At 37.7% G+C, this 24400-nt stretch overlaps 1 protein-coding gene and 1 pseudogene across 1 annotated transcript in view; one reads left to right on the top strand and one right to left on the bottom strand.

The window, feature by feature from the left end:
* RSPO2 (R-spondin 2) overlaps window positions 1-24400 on the bottom strand; it is a 158099-nt gene that overhangs the window by 104046 nt on the left and 29653 nt on the right. The gene's annotated exons all lie outside the window — the stretch shown is intronic.
* LOC103588181 lies at window positions 10890-12937 on the top strand (annotated as a pseudogene).

Raw genomic sequence — 24400 nt, forward strand, 5'->3', positions numbered from 1 at the left:
ATTATCCAGCTATCTGTATGTCCTTCTCAGTAGATAGTAAGCTCCCCAAAGGCAGGTATCACCTCCTATACATTCTGATGTGTCCAGAGTCCACCTCAGTGCTTGGCATCTAGTATAGACATTTGCTATTGTGCAAAAATATATTGCCAAAATGAAGTGCCTTTTCAATCAGATTTTAGCACATAGTCCTTTTACTTGGCTCTTTAGAAAATAAGATAAGGTTCCCAGTAGCCAGAAACATGTACTCTAATTTAACTAGATATGTGTTGCATGGTATACCAAATCCAGTGCAACATTAAATAATAAAGGTAAAATATCCCTAAGGTTTGATCTCAATTATTTTAAACAACCTTATGACAAAGTTGTATAGATCATTGATTTGAAAAACAAATCAGTTGTACTTCTTTACCAAATAAACCATTAAGTAATTTACTAAGAAAGTTCAAGTCATTGGGTTGTATAAATAAGCTGATTTTTTTCTCCAAAGATTCCCCCTCTTCTGCTCCCCTGAACCCCCACTTCCAGCTGGTTATCAGCTCCCTAGGTAGAGTGAGCAGATTCCATAAATGAAAGCAAATAGTAGTTTATTATAGTAGTAGTTCTTGTATATTTAAGTCCCTTTCCCTTTCAATCTAAAACATCAATTTTAGTTGAATGTAAAGGCTTCTCTCCCCACCTAACAACATGTGTAAGAAATGTCTCATTCCTGAAAGCTTGGAGTACATAGGGAAGGAGGCATGTGCTGATTCATTTTACACTTAAAGGATGAAGTTTTAGCTCTCTCCTTGTTTGGCCTTAATGGTCTCATTGTCAGCGGGCTCAGAAAGGAAAAGTGAGGGCTGCATCACTTCAGCATCAAAAGGGACCCTGCCTGAGAGAGACTACCAACCATGACAACTGCCCTAGGCTTTGGCAGTCCATTAACAAAAATCTCACAAATGATCCAGCTAACACCCAGTTAGCAGTATTTCCATTGTATCCTTCTGACACATGCTTTAGTTAGTCACCTCCCCACCATGCTATACTGTCTAAGCAGATTCCCAACAATGGAAGGAAAGGCTATTCTCCCCCTTTCTGTTAGTAGCAACAAAATTTACAAGTGATTTTCTTGAAGTCCCCACCCTTGCCTTTGGAGAGAAGAAACACCTCTCCCCAAGCCCCCAAACATGTAGGAGAGTTTTTGTGGGGGGAGGGGATATAAATACATAGAAAATGCCAGAAACTGATATTTTAGGTACTCTTAACACATGTGTAATTATGGAAAGTGGTGGATAAGTAAATTTGTTTGACTGCAGTAATTGTCTCATTATGTATATGCATATCAAAATATCATGGTGTACCCCATAAATATATGCAATAAAAAATAAGTTTAAGAAAATAACAGTAGTTGTATCTGGAGAAGGGCATTAAAAGGGAACATGGGAAACATGAGGTTTTTTTCCCCTCTACAGAATGAGAATATATTTGTGTATGATAAGTATAACTAAAGTGAGAATGAGATAATATTCTCCCCGTAATGAAAGACTCAATCAAGTTTTCAAATTAGACTCTTAGTATTCACATTACTATTTATTAATTTACTCTTTAGAAATAGTGAGAACAATTCCTCTTCATGGTTACTGCAAGGGCATAAAGTTATATGACTTTTATCAAATACAGGAAATCCAGAATTGAGAAAAATGTCATTTTTAATTGAAAAGCATGCCACATTGCCCCCAGAGCCCATTCAAAAATGAAGCTTAGAAAGCACCAGCTTCTGGTTAAAGTCAATCAGCCCAGAAACAATAGTGTCTTTGTCAAGGAAACCCAAGTTCAAGTGCATAAGGATCAGATAAAACACAACACATGGCTTCTGAACCAAAATGATATGCTTTGATTTTAGATTAAACGTTAAGAAACCAGCAGAACGTGAACACAAGAGAGAGGATGTACAAATAAAATTAAGATTGGCTTCCTCTTAGGTGCAACAGTTGAACAGAAAAGTGGTAATACTGAGAGTATTGCAGAGCAATCCTCTAAACATCTTTATTTGTAAGTCTACAAAATATATATGACTCTGTTTAATAGGACATTCTCTTATGGTCACAGGTAATAGATATTAGATAATTAAGTGTTTAGAAAATATATTGTCTTTAAGACTACTGATAATAAAAGCACAATTATTAATTTGGAAAACCACACTGCCATGCTTGTGATCTTTCAGGGCTATATCTTGTACAGGGAGGAGGAAGTGGTGGATGGAAGGAGTTATGTAGAGTTGTGTCTCAATTACAGCTACAAAACCAGTTACCCAAATTCTTTTAGAACCTCTCCTTAGAAGCTCCTCAGATTACCTAAGATAATAAAAAGTCAGGAAGCATAAGGGCTCTTTTGACCACACATTAAACATGAATTAAGTCACTGAAATTTCATGGTGTATAGTCCCTGTATGGTGTGTTTTTGTGTTTAAACGTAGGAGAATTTAACAATTTTATATACTGAGAATATTTCTGAAGGAAGAAAAACAAGTTAACACATATAGAACTCCAAAATTCTCTCCAAAGATAACTTGAAAAAAGTTGGATTGAGTTGCTTCCATAAAATAAAAATTGTATTAATCTGAAAATATTTGCACAAAATATCAAAATTTTTACAAAATATTTTGCAGTTTGTGCCTACAAAATACTGAAAGCAACCTAAATGCCCATATACAGGAGAGCAATTCAATAAATTATGGTATATACATGCACCAGAGCACAATGAAGCCAACAGAATGTTAAAAAAAAGAAAAAGAAAAAGAGGAAGAGATCTAAACTGATGTGGAATTATTTCCAAGATATACTGTTAAGTAAAAAAGCAAAGTGCAAATAAATATCTAATATGTGTTACCTTTGAACCAAAAGAGAAATAAAAATATATGCCTATCCGCTCATTTGTGCAAAAAGATACATAAGATGAATAAACCAGAAACTATGAGACCGATTACCTACAGTAGGCTGGTGGAAGTAGAATGGAAGAGATAGGGGAATAGGGTGGAAAGGACAGAGTAAAAGAAGTATGCACATCCCTTTTCATAGTGTTCCAACCTTCAGAGTCATGTTAATATTTGACATACTCAACAAATAAATCAAAACAAAAATGAGGAAAAGGGAATTCAAAATGGAACCAAAACAGAAACAAACCTATGTGTATATATGTGTGTTCACACACACACTTTCTAGCTTTGTTTGCTGAGAAGAACTAAAAATAATGATGCCTTAATAGCAATGAGCATACCTAGCATCCAGATTGTTTTCTAAATACCATTCTCCACTATGAGGAGGTCCTTGGAGAAATACTCCAAGGCTATGGAAATGCTCCTATGCAAAGACTAGGGCAGAGAAAACACAAAAGCCACCGAGGATATGTTGTGCCAGAAAGCAAAGAAGTGTTCCAAGAATGATGGGAATACGTCAAAAAGAAGTTCAAAGGAGCATCCAGTGTCCTATATCCAATCTTGGGCAATTTGAGCAACAGAATAAACAATGACAGGAAGAGATTATAATCCATAGAAGAAAATAACTGCTATAAATAAATAGGGAGAAGGGAAAGTTCCTCCTTGCAGTAGAATTCCAGTTAATGAATATAGGATAAATGAAGAATTAGAAGATCACCACTTGGAAATTACCACAGTTTCAGGCATTAGCTAAAACTATTGAATAAACGTACAATGAGAAACAAGATTTTATATAGTATCAATGTATCTCCCACAAGATATTTGTTTCAAAGAGAAATCTAGTAACTTCACAGACAAGAAATCTTAATGTAGGTTTGCATCCAGCCTGCTGATGACCGAGCCTCCACAGAAGCCCCTCAAGTTCCCAAGCCAGGGAGCGGGGGATGAGGGCCTCAGCATGTCCCCCCACCCTCCACAACCAGGCCAGCGCCACCACCCCGGACTCCCACCTCTGTCCCCCCATCCCCTCCTGCTCTGCCTCCCACTGCTCTGCAACATCTCAGAACATAAATAACAATAATACTAATGATAAAGACAGAAAGAAAGAAAACAATGTAGTAATCAAAGTTAATATCACTAGAAACAGAACAAGTCAGTAGCATGTGCTTCCTGCTATGATGCACTGAAAAGAACACATCACTTCCATTGTATCCTTGGTAAAAATGAGGAACTTCAATCTAATCGTGAAGAAACGTAAGACAATCTCAAATTGAGGAGTATTGTACAGAATATGTGGCCAGTTTTCTTCAAATGTCCAGGTCATGAAAGACAAAGAATGGCCGAATAACTGATCCACATTAAAGGTGAATAAAGAAGCATGACAACTAAATGCAATGTATGATCCTGGATTGGATCTGAAACAATTTTTTTTTCTTTTATTACAAAAACATTAGTGGGAAAATTAGCAAAATTTTAGGGAGTTCTATAGACTAGATAACAGTATTATATCAGTTTTAGTTTCTTTAATAAATGCACCGTGGTTACAAAGGAGAAGAAGCCTTTTGTTTTAGGAAATACACACACTGAAGATTTGAGGCAAAAAGAATCATGTCTCCAACTTGCAAAATTTTAGAAAAATAGATAAACAGATGATATGATGTAGCAAGTGTGAAGTGTGGTAAAATATTAAATTTGAGGAATCTGAGTAAAAGGTATACAGGAATTCTTTGCACAATTTAACTTCTCCACAAGCCTTAAAAGATTTCAATATAAAAAGTTAAACAATGTAGTCAATCCAAGTTTAAACAGGAGAAACAATACAAATCCATCTCAAAATAATTAAAATTATAATTAATACAAAGTAGTTTTTGAAACTGTTCCTGGTTTTTCCAAATAACCAGATCTCTACATCACTTCTATATTTCCTAGAACTTCTGAATAAATCATATCAACCTCTGATATTTCTTAGATAATAAGGTTTGTTACATAAAAGACAAACATGACCAAACATACTGTGTTTTCCTCTTTGTATTCCCAGTGGAGAAATTTATCCAACTGATTAACTCATTGACAAATAATAAATGAAAGACACTGCCTAGATGATTAAACAGATAACATTTACATCTTGTTCATCCAGTTTATTAGTTCAGTGCTAACAACAAACTACCAGACAAGCTTTACCCTGTGGGCTTTGCCAAATGAACTGTCAATCTGGTAGAATGACCAGATATGCCTGAACAGTCAATAATTTCAAAGAACTTACTGGAAATGATCTTTCATTACAAAGGCATTTTTATTTGGGAAGATACGAGAGTAGAGAGCTTGCATTAAAAAAAAAAAAATACAGGAGTTCAATTATAACAACACTACCCATTATATTAAATCAACCCTACCCCTTAGAATGGACATATCAGGAAAGATGTAGTTCGAGGGATCAAATTCTAAACAATTCTTTTCAGAGTCTATTAGGAACAATAAAAAGAGATCACATTTATTTCTTTTAGGATTTCATCCTTCAGAATCCATTTTGATATTTTATTTCACTCTTTAATATGTTCTCATCTGGTTTTATATTCAACAGTCCATAAGCTCTCTTCTATGCGTTTACCTACTCTAAAATTCAGTGTAACCCTCACATACCTCAAAAGTCTTCAATGGTTACCAGTGTGGCTTTATAGCCTTTGACCTTTCACCTTTTCCACCCTAGTGGTTGTGTAACTATCTATATCAAAAAGCGCAGTCTGACTTTGACCTGTCATACATTAGCCATTCTATATTCTCCACCATTCAACAAACAGAGTTCCAATTTCTTAAGTGATACGCAGGAGACCAATCATCCAGATTGCTATGGACTGAGTTTCCCATGATAAGAGATTTTCAGTGCTGAAACCCAGAAAGTCTCAGGAACCAGGACATTTGGTCACCCTAGCTCTGTGTCCTAGCAACTGACTTCCTTGACTCCCCAAATGGTCCTCTGCTTCTAATATCACTTTCTCTGGTTCATCTTGCTGCTGTCATCTCACTTATCCAAGTGAAAATTGTTCAAGAATGTGTCCAGATGCCATCTCCTCTGTCAAACACTTCCTTTTCTCCAATCCTGAAAGTAATCTCTCTTCATTGTAAACTCCAAAGCAACTTAACTGTTCTCCCCCTTGTGTCACTTGCTGTATGTTAAGCAGGAGAAGGAAGGACATTCACTCCCCATTCCTGATATTTCCTTCCTCATGGGGGACAATCTATTCACATCTACAATATTATTCTCCTCTCTAATTCTTTTCCAAAAAAGGGGAAGTGAGGTCTGTTATGGGAATTTGGGACAACGAATTTGTGCATTGCAGACTAACACCCTCCCCCATCATTTCTTCTTTGGAATTTGCTTGCCATTCCTAAAGTGTTGCAGAAGCAGGTCTCCACATGGAGTCCTGCAGTCATCCACACTGTGCCTCGCTGGACCAGCCCGTCTGAATCAAGGTATGGGATTAGGAAGTTCATTTTTGCAGTACTCCAAAGCTGTACTCTTTCTTATCAGCGTTACCGGTAACAAAAATAATAATCTGTCATCTGAAGATCCCGACGCCTTACTCATAACTTGGGCAAATAGGAAGAATGCTATTTATTGACTACCTTATCCTCTAAACTGTACGATCCTATAACTAGGCTTGTCACCGCCATAGCACATTGTATGTTCCCCTACACATAGCAAATGCTCATAACTGAGTGAGAAAATACTAATATCTCACTATTGACTTTTCTAAAAAATCATGGCGTAGTGGAGTCAGTTCAAATCCTGGTGTTGGTACTTAATAGAGCAAAGTGATCTTGGATAAGTCTCTTAACATCTGAGTCCCAATTTTTTTTCACCTAACAGATTCTCTAAAGCAGGGGTCAGCAAACTATGGCCTACCACTTTTTATTGTTGCTGTTTTAAATAAAATGTTATCAAAACACAACTATTTTCATCCCTTTACATAACATCTGTGACTGCTTTTGCAGTGAAACAGCAGAACTGAGGCGTTACTACAGAGATCTTATGACCTGCAAAACCTAAAATATTTACTCTCAGGCCCTTTACAGACAAAGTTTGCCAACCCCTCTTGTAAGGATTGTTGAAGGGATTACAAATAAGATGCTATTTGTTGTTAGTGCAAACAATAAGCAGCTCTTATCAATTTATATACCATGGCAGTATTTAAAGTAATATTTTAAAAAGAAATTTCCTTTGGGCGTACCAAATAGATAGCTAAGGACAGCTAAGACACTCTACACTCAAATATTCTACACCTGGAATAGAGAGGAAAAAACAACCCACAAGCATCATCGTTTTTAACTTGCCGCAAATTTGGAGGCTCAGGAAGCATTACATACCACAAAACTCTTCACTGCAAAGCATCTACAAGACAACATTTATCACAGTGTTTGCAAGAAAAACAATGACTCAAGAGAAATGGAAGACATGCCAAACATTTTTTCCACTAAGAGGAATCCTGAAACAGAACTTGAGCAACAAGTATATTTACATATTTAATATTCTTTAATGGGTGAGAACAGAGGGTACCAATGGGAGGTATTCCAGCTTGAAATGAGTCATGAAAACGATTGTCTGACCAATACACTGTAATAATTCTTCTGCTAATTAACTTTGATACATTTAACATTGTGTTAAGTGCCAGGGATCAAAGACAGTACCTGTCCTTGTAGAGTTCATAATCTAGTAAGGAACACAAGCATGCATTTAAAGGGTTATCTGAATTCTACTAGCCGGAGTTCAAAACACTTTTTTTTTTTAAAACCAGAAATGACCCCTCTCACCTTTTCTCAGCTCCATGTCAGTTTCGTTTGGTAACTGGGGATGGAGGGAGGAGTTTTGCAAGACAGGGTCCTGGGACAGGTAAGAAGGCAAAACAGGTAGGCATGTGATCTTGACCAGCCCCTCAAACTGGATTTCAATTCCAGAAGTTAGAAGAGTAAGGAATCATAGCTGGATGATCTGGTAGAGGACACATTCTGTTAGAGAGACCCAGGCAGTATTCATTTGTATAACCAAAGTCCAGCTTAGAGTTTGGGATGGTGCCAGGGTCTCTATCTCTGCATGGAAGCCAGCATGGCCCCAGTGTTAGCAAATTGAAAAGCTTCAGAAGCCAGAGTCTTTGGTCCTGCCTGCCAAATAGCTGTATTGTCATAACAGTGACCATAGTGAGACTCCCCCAAATGACTTCATGAAGCACAGAATTGACTGATGGCTGTCTAAGCAAGGAAGGAAAGCCATGATGGATGTCGTATGGTGACCACATAGCATGCCCAGAAACTACTGGGAAACTGACTGGGAGTGGAACTCACAGTCTAACTATTCCTCTGCTAGCTTAAATATGCCCTACCAATTTAGGATACATATGAAAATAAAACCAATATGATATGGTAAATGCTATGATAAAGGTATATATAAACTCTTACAGGAATTCAGAGGAAGGGCTCCTAATCCAGCTGATTGAAGCAAGTCAGAAAGAACTGAGGAAGCCCAATTATAAAAAGAAAAGCCGTTCCTTGTTATGAAATGGTTCTTTTTTACATTTCTATCAATGATTCAGTTTGCCGCTTTCTAAAGGTATAGTATTATAATAGTATATGCTTTTATCAAATATATCCAACATTCATTGAAATCACTGTATGGTGTTCAAGGTCCCTCAAAAATTGGCAAGTATATTGCTTCTGATTATTATACTCCTGTGTTAATACTCTTTCAGGATTAAGATGACCATTCTGTATGACCAGGGAGAGAAACAGAGTTTACCACTGACTGACTTCTTTCAGGCTGAACCAATTCCACTGTTAAATTATTCTTATATCTCACAGAATACATGTCTAAGTTACATTTCCAAACTGGAACAAACATAACTTGAACCAGTCTATTTGTAAGTTACGGTGTTATAGGCTTGAACCTACCACCAGATTCATCTTCCTTCAAATAAAGGCTATAAAGAGGGTACTTAAAAGATCCTGAAGATCTTGCATCACTAATGGATCACCATTACACGGTGCAGAAAACTTGACTCAGGAAGTTATAAGAGTAAACAGATGAAATCCATTATGAGTTTTCCTTTCTTGTGGTATAACTAAATGGTCTTATTATGCTACTAACTTTAAAAAAGTTGTAATGTTTATTACTGATTATTGAAAACACTATGCATGTCAGGTACTTTGAAAATTTCACAAAGTAGGCCGTCAATCATTTTTTTAAAAAAGATTAAACTTATGTTTGCAAAAGCTCTTTCAGGATAAGAGGAATATAAGTATTAGGTGTTACAAGGGTGAGGAAAAAAATAACATTTTAAAAAATCAAGATGAAAACTTAAATAAAAAGATGAAAACTTCATTGAAAATTCAAGATCAACCATGAATGAATATAAAAACAATGTTTACTAATACAGGGAATGTTAAAGACGAAATTTTTAGTGAGTGGTGAGTGTATGAGTGTGTGTGTGTGTGTGTGTGTGTTTCTCTCCACAAATGGAGAAGGAAAATAAGTAACCTTGTAGCAGGAGACACATCAATCTGCTGAGGTTATAAGTAATCTTTTGGAGGCAGTGACTAGCTTCCTCTACTTCTGGCACAAGTAGAAAAGAGAAGAAAGGTGATGGAATAGAATAGGTTTGGTGCCCCACACCATGCCAGTAACACAATTAGCCCGGCAGCTGCAATAGTGGCTTGAATTGGCAGAGAACAGAGAGCGGGAGAGGAAGGAGGAGAGGTGTTCACCCCATACACCAACCCACAGCTAGTACAGGTTGTAGCCTTAGCCCAGGAACGACTGGACCACAGGCATATAGACCAAATACAAGTTCTTATTCCATCCTGCCTCTCAAACTCAACAGCTTCAGCAAAATATCTTTGCACATTCTTGTATTAGTCCTAAAATTAAGATTAAAGCAAATGAAAACAAGAATAGGAAAGGAAAGCAAAGGAGATGAAATTACAAAAGAAAACATCAAGCCAATCAAATTTAGGCCTTACTATTCATAGTCATAAATATTTAATAACATACATAGTCCCCATATGGTCCATCCTCTGAGAACCCACTCATTCATCTTTGTTCCCATAAATGATGAACTCCTAAGAGTAAACACACTTAAATTTTTATCACTGTCACCTTAATACAGTTTCAGGTACATGAAGGTTAATGTAGTTTTTATAAATGAATAAATGGTTTTATTCATCTTCCAAATCAATAGTTCCGATTTCTATTCTGTGTCCTAGCCACATACTCTACATGTTTACTGAATCTTTCGCCCTTGGCTAACTAAGATTTCAAAGTTAAGATACCATAATAAAAATCTGCCTCCCCTTCTTGTCTCCTTTCAGAAGCATAATAAGCATCTACTTGTACACTGCAGCACAAACTCTTGATCACCTTCTTTCATTTCCCAGACCCAGTAGGTCACCAAGTCGAAAGGATATCTCTAAACCTTTCTAGCATCTCCTCTCAGCACCCAATGCCATGACTCTAGCCCAGCTGCTAATGAACTTGTGGCTGGATTACAGCAAGAACTTCTAGATGGCCTCCCCGATTCCAGCTTCCTCGCCTCCAAATCATTAAACTTCCCCATGCCCCACCTTCATCCTCCCCCAGAAGACAGGCATGCCTCGAAGGCTGGTGTTATGTCTTATTCGACTCAGTGTCCTTTCACATATTTGCAATAAAAATATTCATTTACCCCCAGAGACTGAGGTGCTCCATAGCATTAATTTCTGTTTAAATTAATCCTCTTTGGAGTCACTGGATTATTTTCTTTAAGTATAGCCTTATAAATCTTTGTGATCACAAGGGAATTGATAGCTTACTCCTTAAGATGCAGCTCTTGCTATGGAGTTTTACAATTCACCTGCTTACTGTGTTTCCCAGACTCTTGTTAATGTTTAAAAAAATAAGATGGCCCTTCCAGGCTGTGGCTACCTGGAAGCCTCTGTCGATCCCTTCATAATTTTCTACCGTTTCTTGGCAAGAATGGCAACCAATGATGTCGTTCTGAAGAGACTGGAACAGAAGGATGCAGAGGCAGATCAAATCATGGGATATCTTAAGCAGCAAGTTGCTCTTTTTAAGGAGAAAGCAATTTTGCAGGCAACTTCAAGAGAAGAAACTGAGTTGAAATTACTAAACTGAAGAAAGAAATTGAAGAACTGAAGCAAGAGCAAATTCAGGTAGAATTCAAAATAGAGTGAAACAAGCACCATTCTCATCTGGTACTCCATTTGCAAGTTAATTCTATGGTTTCTGAAAATGTGATACAGTCTACATTCATAACAACCATATTTTCTAGTGCGAAAAAACAGATAAAAGGAGGAAGAGAAGAAAAGAATAGAAGGTGAAAGAGAAAATTGAAAAGAAAGGAGAGAAGAAAAAACAGCTATTAGTAGATAGAAGTGCCGAATGTAAGCCAATAGATGTTTCTTGTCTGGATCTTCAAAACTGTGGTTGCATCATTACTGCCAGAAAACATCCTGATGCAGATTCTTTGTATGTAGAAGTAGTAGATTTTGGAGAAACAGCCCCAAGAACAGTTGTCAGTGGCCTGGTGAATCACGTTTGCAAAATCGGATGGCATTTTTACTTTGTAACCTGAAACATACAAACATGAGGGGAATACTATCCCAAGCAATGGTGACATGTACCAGTTCTTCAGCGAAAGTTGAAGTCTTGTTCTCCTAGAGGGTGTGTTCCTAGAGACAGAATTACACTTGATGCTTTCCCTAGACAGCCTGACAAGGAGCTGAATCCTAAGAAGATTTGGGAGCAGATTCAGCCTGTTCTTTATGATGAATGTGCAACTACATATAAAAAGCTCTCTTTGAGGTAAAAGGAAAGGTAGTGTGGAGCACTCAAACCATGACCAAGAGTGGCATCAAATCAAATAAAATTCTTCCATTACTGAAATACATTGGAGAAAACTTTAATAATAAAAGGGAATATACTTGTCAGCTGTACCTAAAATAAATAAAATAACCAAGATGAAGTAAAGGGGGCTGGTTGCACTTGGTGCTGCTGGCTCTGTGTGTAGAGAAAGGCACAAGAAGCAAAGCAATGCAACACCAAGTTGTACATTCTTTATGCAATTCCATCATATCTGGAAAGCTAAAAACTACAAGCCACTGGCAACACCCTTCGCTGAGTCACTGTATTCTTTGTGTGCATTTTTCTAAGAGCAATCAAAACGGTAATTGCAGGGCTAACTTTAGAAAATGAAATCATTGCATCTGCACTGACATGGAATGCAATGTGAAAAGTAATCTCTCGTTACACCAGAAACTGTGGTTTACATTGTTTAAAAAGTGCATCGGATCGCTCATTCTCAGGGGATAGATCATAGTGCTCCTTAAGGACAGAAAATTGAGAGAAAGTATTAGTTCTTTCCACAAAATACTTAAGAAATCCCATGAGGTTCTGTTTTCTGGGTTTTTTTTAATCCTGTCTTGTTCTAACTATATCAGAAAGTGTTCTTGAAGAATGTCTTTAAAATGTCCTTTTTCACAAACGAGGATCCTGATTCAAATAAACTATAAAAAGAAGCATTTTTGAGGCAAGCTGAGAAATTTGGTTGTGGTGGGTCTTCAGTAATACTGAGGAATTACTGTTAAGTTTGATAAGCGTGATGCTGGCTATAAAGGAATAACATCTTATAAATAATGAAGTGTGTCAAAGTAAAGCACATGATATTGGAGATTTGCTTAAAAATGCTTCAGCAGAGACAAAAGAGAAAGGACAGATGAAGCATGTATACAATAATCTGAAGTGCTGAGTCTGAGTGATAGATGTAGGTGTATCCTCTGTTTGTGGTCCAACTGAAATTTTTTATAATAAAAAAATCTTACTGTCTGTTTCCCCCTTTATTTAGGACTCAGAGTAACAATTGCCAAGGCCCAGACAAGAAGGTATGGAGCCACAGTAGCATCAAAGGAGAGGAAGATTTTGCTGTGCCCCGGCTGTCGGCAAAGCTGTGTAAACTCAGCCCTGCCATGGCCAGCCTGTGAAGTATGCTAAACATCAAGTCTAGAAAGGAGGTGCGTGTGTGCACAGAACACGTCATCTTGTGATAACCTCACCTGACCAGTCAGACTCCTACTCAGAACCAAAGTTTTATTTTCTTCATTTTTTTTTCTGAAATTACCAATTTTTACCAAGTGTCGTTTTGCCTTTCTATCATAACACAAAAATGTTTTACATTGAATAACTGAAATCCATTGAAAGCTCCCTCCAGGGAAATTCATCTTCCAAGATTTGACCTATTATATAGTAGGGAGAGGGGGAAAAAGAAGGGACAAGGAGATTGGGTCCTTTTTGAAGAAAACAATATAATGGAGACAAAAAAACATATGGATACCTGAGTATCTAGCAGTAGCAATAGAACTTTAGGAAGCTAAACATCGTTATACTGTTATTTTCAAATTACTGTCTCTTATAGCTCCTTTTTGGTATAAGTAAAGCACCAGATAAATACAAGTTAAAGATTTGCTGACACAGTCATGTGCTGCATAATAACATTTCAGTCAATGAAAAACCACATATGACGGTGACTATACCACATAGCCTAGGTGCATAGTAGGCTATACCATCGAGGTTTGTGCAAATATCCTTTGATTTCTCAGAAACAGTAGCATTTTATTTTATTTCTCAGAAACTATCCCTTTTGTTAAGCTGTGCATGACTGTACTTCCTACTGAGTTTCAACTAATTTGTGTTTTCTTACTATATTTAGTCTTACCTTTGAGTACGACTTAGTATTACAGACACAATTAGTAGTGTCCACACCAATAACACAAAGTTTATAATGTTTCTCTCCCCCAAGTCTTAAACTTTTGTGATTCCTAGACACAAAGACTGAGCTTGCCCCCCAGAGTTCCAGTTTTTCTGAACTGGGGACCAGGCTCATGTGTCACTAAATGCTCCCCTGGGGATTCTCATCATTATCAGGTTTAGGACCACAACATCCACCCATGTGGTGGTTAATGTAAACATTTTTCTTGATTTTGTTAAATACATTACAAAAATAGAGACACAGAGGCATTCTGTGAATCTGTACATACTGTCATCTAAGTATTACAAAGCAACTTTAAGAACTTTGTATGAAAATCCAAACTATTTTATTTAAAAAAGAAACTTGGTAGAAATTAACAATTAACATTTCCTTCATACCAAGTAAACCACCACTGGCCCCTTGCTATCCTCGCAGATCTTAGTAAAACAAAGAAAAAAAAAAAAACAAACAAAAAAAGAAACCCACGTCATATTATTAATATGTGCTAACATCTATAGCAAAAGATGCTCTCTGCCCCTCCATAAAACTCTGGCCATCTTTCAAGATTCAGCTCCTATGACACCCTTCTCTGTCAAGACCTCACGCATTGGTCTTCTCCAGAGAAGCCTGTGGCATGTCGTAGATACCTATGTCAAAAGCACTTTTCAACATTAGGCTATACATTTACCACTTTATAGCACAAATTGAGCATCCCCAAAATAAAGACAATGTGTTATTTGTGCTCATATTACCATCACCTAGGAAGTATCTGGTAAGTGCTTTGTTCAGTATCTACTAGGCATCACAGAAATTATTAACTATATTATTGAATGGCTTAAATAATTAAGTTGGTTGATCGGTACCCTGGTGTATATAACAACAAAACAAATACAAGGCTAAATTCCAAAATTTTCCCTGATATTTTCATTCATTCCGTCTTTCACTCTGCTCCATATTTTAAGAGTTTCTATATCTCAGTGAATTTTATCCTCATATATTAAAACCGCAGTGCTTCAGTAATTTGGGAAGTAAATTAGAAACTACATGTTCTAATACCTCCCCCTTTGACCTGCAGCAATTCCTCATTGCTTAATAATAGTAATATTAATTGCCAGCACTTCAGAATGCACTATATGCTGTACTGTTTAATATGCTTGCTTTATATGCATTAGCTCATTTAATATTCACAAAAATCTTATGAGGTACTGTTATTGTTCCAATTATACAGAGGATGGAAGTGAAGTACAGACAGTTATGTATCTTGCTTAAGGTTACTCAGCTACTAAATAGTAAAGCCAGGATTCAAATCCAGGCCATCTAGCTTTAGCATTTAAAATAATGCTTCAAGTGCAGTTTCCTGTGTATTTAAGAGTAGAAAGCAATATATATATATATATATATGATTAACTACCTTTCTCAAATATATATATATATATATATATATATGATTAACTACCTTTCTCAAATATATATATATATATATATATATTTGAGAAAGGTGGTTAATCATAAGGTTCCTTTCAAAAGGGAAAAAAGATCTGGATAATGAAAATGCATGAGTTCACCCATCCAGCCTCCACACAGGGCTGGCCCTGCCTCTCCTTCTGTCAACCCTAAGAGGGGCTCAGTGACAACTGGGAAGCCACACTCATCTGCTCCTTGTTATAGACTGCATGTTTGTGTCCCCCAAAGTTCATATGTTGAAGTCCTAACCCACAGTGTGATGGTATCTGTAGGTGGGCCTTTGGTAGGTAATTAGGTCATGAGGGTGGGGCTCTCATGAATGGGATTAGTGCCCTTATAAGAAGAGGCCAGAGACACAGCCAGCTGTCTTCCTGCCATGTGAGGATACAATGAGAAGTTGGCAGTCTGTGACCCAGTAGAAGGCCTCTGTCAGAACCTGACCACCCTGGTAACCCTGACCTTCGACTCCAGAAATAAATTTCTGTTCCTTATAAGCCACCTAGTCTGTGGTACTTTGTTATACCGTCCTGAGCCAAGACACCCTTTCTCACTGTTGGTCAAGTATAAAGGGCGGATTTGATTCACCATGAACCAACCACTGACAAGTGTTGGTAATAGATTGAGTGTGGGGATCTGAAAGAATATTTGAAAATATACTCAAAATTTCTAAACTGGAGAAGGGAACTGAGGTATCACTAAAATCAACAGCAAGTTCATATTGAGCAAGACAGATGGGGAGTTGTGGGTTTTTACATGTACTTAGTTCAGGCTGTGGGAGGGTTACAGAGAAGAAACCATTTTAGGAAGAGTTAAGTCGGCCAGACAAGTGGAGCTTTCTAGCATACAAATAGAAACGCAGGGCTTGTCTACAGAGAGATCTTAGTGTGATCAAACAACTTAGGAGGAGAGCCTCAAAATGTGAACTGAAACTAGTTTTCTTCTCCTTACAACATTAGAGTTAAAGAATGAGTGGCAAGAAAGAAGAGTCCTAAGGGGATTGCAAACAATTTTTCCTTAAGAAGTTAGAAAACAATAGGCAAGAGCAAAAACATCACATTTTAAGAGTCAAAGTACATTTTATTTTATATGCCATATAAAGAATACCTAAAAACTTCTGAAAGTAAAAGCTGATGGTGCTGATAAATGAGAGATGGAAAATGCAAACAGATCATATCCAAGCAAAGTTCAGAAAAGGAGATGGGTTCAACAGTACAAGGAAAAGCAACAGGTCCCAGCTTCATCTGAAATAGGAGAAAATAAATTCAGAAGAATGGGTGAGTAAGTAAACTTTCAGAGAAGAGAGTAGAGTAACAGTAAAGTACAAGCGTGGTGAAAATGAGAGAAAAGATCAGTGAGCTCTCAGTGAATAGTTTGACTTTCTCAGTAAATTAAGTGGCAAGGCTGTTATTTGAACGATAAGAGAGAGCCTGGAATAAAGGCCAAGGCTGCAGAAAAACATTTGAAAGGGTCACCGTGGGGGAAATGCAATAAAGAGTCCAAAACCAATGATTAAAAGGTCTCCAAGGAGTAGTAAATCCCAGCTGAGGCCAAAAAGCACAAACAACCCTCAGCAACATGGGATTGGCATCACAGATGGTCAAAGTGGAAAGGATTAGGGTAATAAAGACAGCAGCCTGGAAGATGACCATGGGTCCAGTCAGAATCCTGGGTCTATTAGTATGCTGACAGTGTTACATAATAATAATAAAACTAACCAGAATGAAATTTAGGGACCTGTGGTTACAACAAGGTCAAAAAACAAGTTCAATTAAATGATAGTAACATTTGAGCAATATAAACTGTACTCAAGAGGTGACAGAAATTAGATAACTGGGACTTAGAAGGGTGTAGGAATGCTCATCAGAACTCACTCCATCCTTGGGGCCTTCAGAGCTCTGGATTCAAAAGTTACAATCTTTCCCCTGCACTTGTTACGTAGCAACCAAGGAAGGAAAAGGAACAGAATACTATGCTTGTCTAAGATAAGCAGAGTGACTCTAACAACCTCAAGGGTGAGAGACAGGTGGTTGTGAAGCACTGGGAATCTTCACGCCTTTCTCTTTTTGACATAGCTCCACTTTTGTCTCTAAGTCCTTTATAAGCTTCATCTCCTCCTCAACTCCAGGGTTGCAGAGAGAACAGCTACAGAGTATTTGGTGGTTACTTGGAATGGATCAGGTGATCACCAGTAATAATGATGATGATGATGATAGTAATAAACTCCTTGTAATCCATAGGGAGTTGCCTTCTTCATTCTTGGTCTCAGGATACCTTCTCAGTTTGGTGGGCATTATACTGTTAGCTCTATACTGAGATCAAGGACAAGATCTCTGGCATCCGCCACATGGAGCCTACTGGAACAGAGTTTGAAGGGGCCCAAGAACCACATGTGAAGACAGAGGAAGGTCCTGAAGATCTGTGGATTGGTGATAATGTGGGGAAGGCAGCATAAATGAATGCAGGAGAATACTAAGGAGGAGACTGTTAAATTACAGTGGTGAGAAATAATGGCTAAGAAAGAGGACAGGGTAATGAGAAGTAGCCCTTCCTTTCCCAAGGCAATCTGGAGAAATGAGAGGAGGGGGTCTCCACAAGAGGAAAATTCCAGAAAAGAGGCACTATTGCCTGCAACCAGATTTCATTACAGCTCAAAACTGGTGCTCATTAAATGCTAGACTCATGAATGGCAAAAAGATGGATGAAGCCATGGTTAAGAAATAGAAGCAACTTTGTGATTAACATAGCTCTTTTCTGACACCTAGAGAGCTAAGGGACAACATGGGGAGCAGGGGGAAGAATGACTGGAGTTCAAGGAGGATTACTAGCAGGAGGTCAGGATAAGCTTGGTGTCTGGAGCAACAATGATGGGGAACAGATGAAGGAAGCATGAACTGGCAGACGGGCAGGCAGCACAGGACTAGCAAACTGGGGGATCGAAGGCTTTATTTGGAGTCAGTCCCAGCTTTAGATCCTGGTTCCCTCATATGATACCTATAAGAGCTTCTCGCCTCACCTCTGCTCCCTTAAACCCCTCGCCTAAGAGCTTCAAAATCCATACAAACTACACTGGCTGTTGCAAGGAAAATATATGAAATGAATACTTGTAAAGCACATGGTTGAAACATACTAAATATACAAAAACAACAAGTAAAGGGCAGCTATTATTATTAGCAGGGAAGAGGCCATGAATAGCCTCAGACAGAAGCTGTAAGACATGAAAACAGCCTCAGGCAGCCTGCGAGTGAGGAAGAGAGGAAGGTAAAAGCCATTACATAACAGCCAGTGCCTTGATAAATGGGGCTTTTAAACCTTAAGGGTAAGTGTACTCAATTTGTAGTGGGAAGTTTGTTTTGATTAAAATACTTGCTCTATTTACATGTAATCTTAATGTGTTGTCACTTTAAAATCCTGCATTTTTTTTTTTTTTTTACATAATCCTTAGAGAGATAAAAAGCAGCAGAAGCACAGTAGAAACACGGGTCTGCCCATATAGAGACCTCCATTGTGGTCTATCTGGCTCTAGCATCGTACGGATTACATTTCATTTGCTTTTTTTCTCTAACAGTGCCAAATAAGAAGTAGTATTTGGTTTATACTGAGGAACAAAAGACAATTTCTAACGTTGTGTCTAAAACTCGTTTGCTAAATTGCTAGAGGAGAATGGTTAATTTGTTTATACTTTTTACTAATATACTTCAGAAAAAAAATAGTATCTTGGAAAAATCCCAAAAGACACCTCTGGTCCTGAAGCATGCCAACGTTCTCTCATTCCATGTTTAATTTGAAAGAAAATTAAAGAGATACCCATGACAACTTGGCTGAACTTTACAACTGTGATAGCCAGGCAAGAAGCAAAGGAATGTGAAAGCCCTGCAGCCTGGTTATTGCTGTCTAAGCAGAGACGGGGAAAGAAGTCTGAGTGGCAAGAACAATCGGGAGAAAAGTGAAATGAAAGAGCTACCTGTGCAAAATATTGTTTTAGTGACCAAGAATTTTAAGGGACATTACATGGCTAGAGCTGCTTTTGAACTTTTATCAAAATCAGCTTTAGAGAGAGAGAAAAAAAAAACCCTCAGTTTTCCACTAAAAAAAAAGTTAATAAAAAAGCAATGTTTTTACTGGCTTATAAATAGTAATCACTTCTAGCACAAGGTCTGACACCCAGTAGGAGCTCAAAAGATCTCTGCTCTATGAAGAGCTGATGTGTCCCCATGGCTATGCCGTAACACAGAAGTGGGTTTATGAACAGCCATAAAATGACACTCACTGATTCTGCAGTCCTAAAGAAAACTATGTTCATTTAGGAAGTGATCAAAAAGGGAAAATTTCAGGCCGGCCCGGTGGTGCACTGCAGAGTGCGCCGCTTGGGAGTGCGGCGGCACTCCCGCCGAGGGTTCGGATCCCATGTGGAGACCGGTTCCCGCTCACTGGCTGAGTGCGGTGCAGGCACAACACCGAGGGTTGCGATCCCATTGCCGGTCCCCGGTACGGGCGCGACACCGAGGGTTGCGATCCCGTTACTGGGCAGTAAAAAAGACAATAAGGAAAAAAAAAAGGGAAAATTTCTCATTTTAGAGATTAATAAATAACACTAATATTTTGATTACAAAGCCCATGTATTAGAACCCCTGGGTTCAAAATCTAAATATTCCAAAAACATTAATTCTTTTCTCCCTTTATTATACAACTTGATACATTCAAGATTATAAAGAAGTATGTTTCATTCACTAGCCACAAATACCGAAAGTCACAAGTATTACAACTTTGGGGAGGTGCAGAAATGTCTGATCCACGTGTAGCTGCAACAGAAGGTTAGCTGAATTATGTTCACCTTCTCTAGACATTAAAAGATAGCCATCTTGTCTGTATATGTCCCACTGATATATACATCTTAAACAGTAAAAGACTTTTTCCTGCATTTAAGTAAGTGAGTTGCAAGGGGAAATATGTGAACAATTTGCTAAGTGCTTACTGCATTCAGACTGCCACAGTCGGCACTCTAGGATATGAGTATACGTGTGTGTGTGGTTAGAATTAAACTGTGTAATATAAAACACAGCTACATTTTAAATTTCTCCTTCCTACTTTGCCATCTTTATTCACTGAAGTGAGGAATCCTGTATCTCAGGTTCACATAAGGGAACATTCAATAAAACATGAAATACCTCTTATCTTGGAAGGCAAAAACCGAGACAGGTACAGCTAATGCTAAATGCACCACTCCTATTGCAGACAATGCAAATGATGGTGGTCTGTGGCTGCTTGAACAAGACGCCCCTCCACACATTTCACAGAGTATGGAAACCATTTGTTAATGAGCAGCCATAATTTAGGCCTAGAAAAGGAAATGTTTATATATTCGCAGTGCTATCATTTATCTAGGATTATAATATCTGGTGTTTGATTGCCTTGTGAAATGTCCAAATCAAGAACTATTATAGATTTTTCTCATACCACATATACCATGAAACATTTAACAAGTACTTCTTTTAGACTATTCAAAAGATTAGAAAGGAAGAAAATTGTCTATTCAGTGGTAGACAAAACCGTTATGATATGATGTAAAAGGGAAAAATAAAGAGAACTAAGACCAGCAATGAAAATGGTCACTGATCACTTTTTGAAACCATTCATTCTGGGAAAGAACAATCATATCTGGCTATGTGAACTTTCCTCTTGGGCTAAAATTGGGCACAGACAAAAGCATCATTTGCAAAACACTGCTCTGTTAAGTGAACAAGCACACCGGTGGTCTGAAACAGTGCACACTTCATGCCCATAATTCAAGTCTGACCCAGAGTATTGATGCAATTCTGCCAAATTACACATAAAATGGAAAAGAATTTAAATATTCATCTTATGAATTCCCTCTCCCCATACCATTGTTAAGGGCAATCCACATTATAGGTTTTCTATAAGGGGAAAAAAAAATTTTTGGTTGTGCAGATAAAACACTAAGTTTTTACCGAGTCAGTAGAAATAACTGAAAAATTTCCTAATCGTTCCCAAGGACAACACTTGATTCCAAGTACCTGGAGAAGGAAAATGTCAGAAAAGATTAAGCTAAGAGAGAAAGAAAGAAGAATGTAAAGACCACAGTAGTGCATTGGACTTGCAGAGGGAGAGAACAGAACTAAAGTTGCTGGGGGCGGGGGTTGGGGAGAGGTTGGGGGGGGGGGACATGGAGAATAACTGCAATTTGAGGGGCAGGCATGCTGATAGTATTGATCTGATCATCACATCTTGGGCACAGGTGCTGATGGTCAGCTCAGTGCCCCATGGCCCATGAATATATATAATCAATGAAAATAAAAGATAATTTTTTTTTTTTTTTAAAAAAGGGCTGGCCAGTTAGTTCAGTTGGTTAGAGCACAGTGTTAGAAGGTCAAGGGTTTGGATCTCCATAACAGCCAGCTTGCCCAAAAGAAAAAAAAAAAAAAAAGTAAAGGAGAAAAGGGAAAGGGGAAACAGCAAATATGGGGACTAGAAGCTGCCATGAGTCTAGGAAAGTAGTACCTAGAGACATGAGGGTTTAACAGGGCTCAGCAGCCAGCGATTACCCCACAGAAGCAGGACTAGCAACTGGTAATATTTTTATCACCTTCCTGCTCTTTAGTATTACTTAATATAACATATGGGCATTAGTTACGATATGAAGTATTATTTTTTTTTTCTGACCGGTAAGGGGGTAGTAACCCTCGGCACGGTGTGGTCTGCACCACGCTCAGCCAGTGAACGCACCGGCCATCCCTATATAGGATCCGAACCTGCAGCCTCAGTGCTACCAGCGCTGCACTCTCTCCAGTGCGCAACGGGGCCGGCCCAGGATATGAAGTATCATTAATGAGTGTGAAAGTTAATCAAGCACCAGAAAACATTATTCAAAGCTTTCAATATTATATTTAAATGGCCATTTTTATTTTTTGATCTTTATTTTTCTATTTTATCATTACACAATGTAAACATTAAATTGCAATTTTTAATCCTACTTATGTCAGAGGCCATGCCAAGTATATTAAGAGGAACTCCAGAGAACCTCGTGTCTTGTCAGCAGCAGTGCTATCTTCTGATAATGAAGAATTGGCATGCTTCACCGTATGTGTTTCAAAACACCTCAGGAAATTTTAATTTGTTTTCTTAATAGAAAAATAAAAATTATATGAGGGCACTTCAAAAAGCTCGTAGAAAGATTTCTATTATCTTAATTCCATTTGTCCATAAACTTCATGAAGTAGCTTCGTGTATAGATACGCTCGAGAAAATTCTCAAAATGTTGATGGGCAGTGCTTCTACACACTCAGTGAGTAACTTGGTAAATAAGAGTGGATGCCATTTACAAAGCAGCCTGTGCTTTACTGCATTTAATATTCACTCAAGGTAATGGGCAAGTTGAGGAATTGACACAAGACTTTTCTTTATTCTTTAAAGAACAAGGATCTACGAAGAAGGGATCTGCTTCTATATATTTGCTAAATAATTCTGCAGAAGATTAATGACACTTAAAACTTTTTGTCTTTATTGTGTGCTAGATACTATGTTAGTTATACCGAAAAAGTGCCTACCTGCCTCTCACAATTACCCTAAGGAGGTAAGTACAAGTAAAAATCCATTTAACAGATGGGAAAACTAAGGCTGAGAGAGGTTTAGCAACTGGCTGAAGACACACAGCTTAGACCTAGGGTGCTTTCCATTAAGCATCTTGCTGCTCATCATATGCTTCAAGTAAACTTGTGAGAAAGAAAATCATGAGGGACTTAAAAAAAAAAGAAATTCCAGGAACACCGGGAAGGGGTAGTGAAGCTAACCTGTCAACATCTGTTCATCCCACACTAGGTTGCACAATAGCAAAGTAATTGCAACTAGGAAAAGAACAGAAAGTCACAAACAGTAAAATTATAAAAAATCTATTCCAGTCAGGAAAATAAATATTCTAAAATTTGATGCCTTTGTTTCTTAAAGTTCCAACACTTAAAATATTCAGTTTCATCTACCTGGAATCATGGCTTTCCAAAATGACACATTCTCTAGACTTACAAATAGCTTAGGCTTTACTACACCTTTAAAACCCTAACATTTAGAAAGGACACAAAAAGCTCTTTCCACCCATTTTTTGTTTGTTTTTGTCTTTTTTGTTTTTATACTCCAAGCTGGGAATTACAAACCTAAAAAGAATTTCTATCACGTATGTAATTCCATAATATCAGAGAAAAACAAAAAACACTAGACTACTCACTGTTCTTTTTCCACTACCATTAGTCAACATTGGGAAATTTTCAGTATCCTCCAAACAACTTGTGTTTCCAGGATATATTTGTTTCATACCTATTGCATTTGCAAATAGAATTTCTACAGTACCAGAAAAAGCCTTCCAGTGAAAACAAGTTGTTTTTTTACTTATAAGTATATAACTGCTGGAATATTAGCTTTCATAAGATTTTGGACTTGAAATTTAGATCAGTTAATTATAACAATGTTTAATTATAAAAAGGGTTTATGTAAGAGTGAAATCCATGCTTTTGGATAATTCATAGTTTCTTCCATAGGACCATTCTAAACATCTGTAAGTTACCTGTTAAAAAGTAAAAAGGTATGTATATGTAGATCGATAAGGCAAATATGGCCAGATGTTAATTTCTTATTCTAGGCTGTAGGTACAAGCATGCGAATGTTTTACTATTCTTTCTATGTTTCTAGTTATTTACAGTTTAATCAAAATTAAAAGTGGAAAAAAAGGTTTTTTTGAAGTAACAACAGGAGTCAAGGTGGATTTAATAAAATCCCATTTGGAATGAACAAAGCAAAGAAATCAGTTGCAAGCGTGAATAAATGAAACAGACTCCAGGGAAAACGACTGTAACTACCTGGTAAATGTTGAACAGGACCTGAAACCTGGCTGGGCCTGACAGTCCGCCCCCATAGCTCACCACCTCCTCATTGGGGGAAAAAAGAAGGCAGCATGATACACTCTGAGATCAGGGAGAAAAAGTTATCTACCTCTCCAAGGACAGAAGAGTCCTCTGGGGGATTCAGGGGGGAGGGGGAAGGACATTTTGCTCAGCTGCTTATTCCTGGGTTCACTTTTACTGACTTGAACCTTCTGATTTCTTCCTGGGAGATGAATTACAGTGATGGCTACAGCAACAGACCACAAATGAATTAAGAAGTGAAGAACCCTCTTACACCATAAAAATCAAAACCACGTGTAAGGATGTGTGCAAGAGCGGAAGAATGCCGC

Source organism: Galeopterus variegatus, unplaced genomic scaffold, assembly GCF_000696425.1.
Source record: "Galeopterus variegatus unplaced genomic scaffold, G_variegatus-3.0.2 Scaffold28, whole genome shotgun sequence".
NCBI classification, from domain to species: Eukaryota; Metazoa; Chordata; class Mammalia; order Dermoptera; family Cynocephalidae; genus Galeopterus; species Galeopterus variegatus.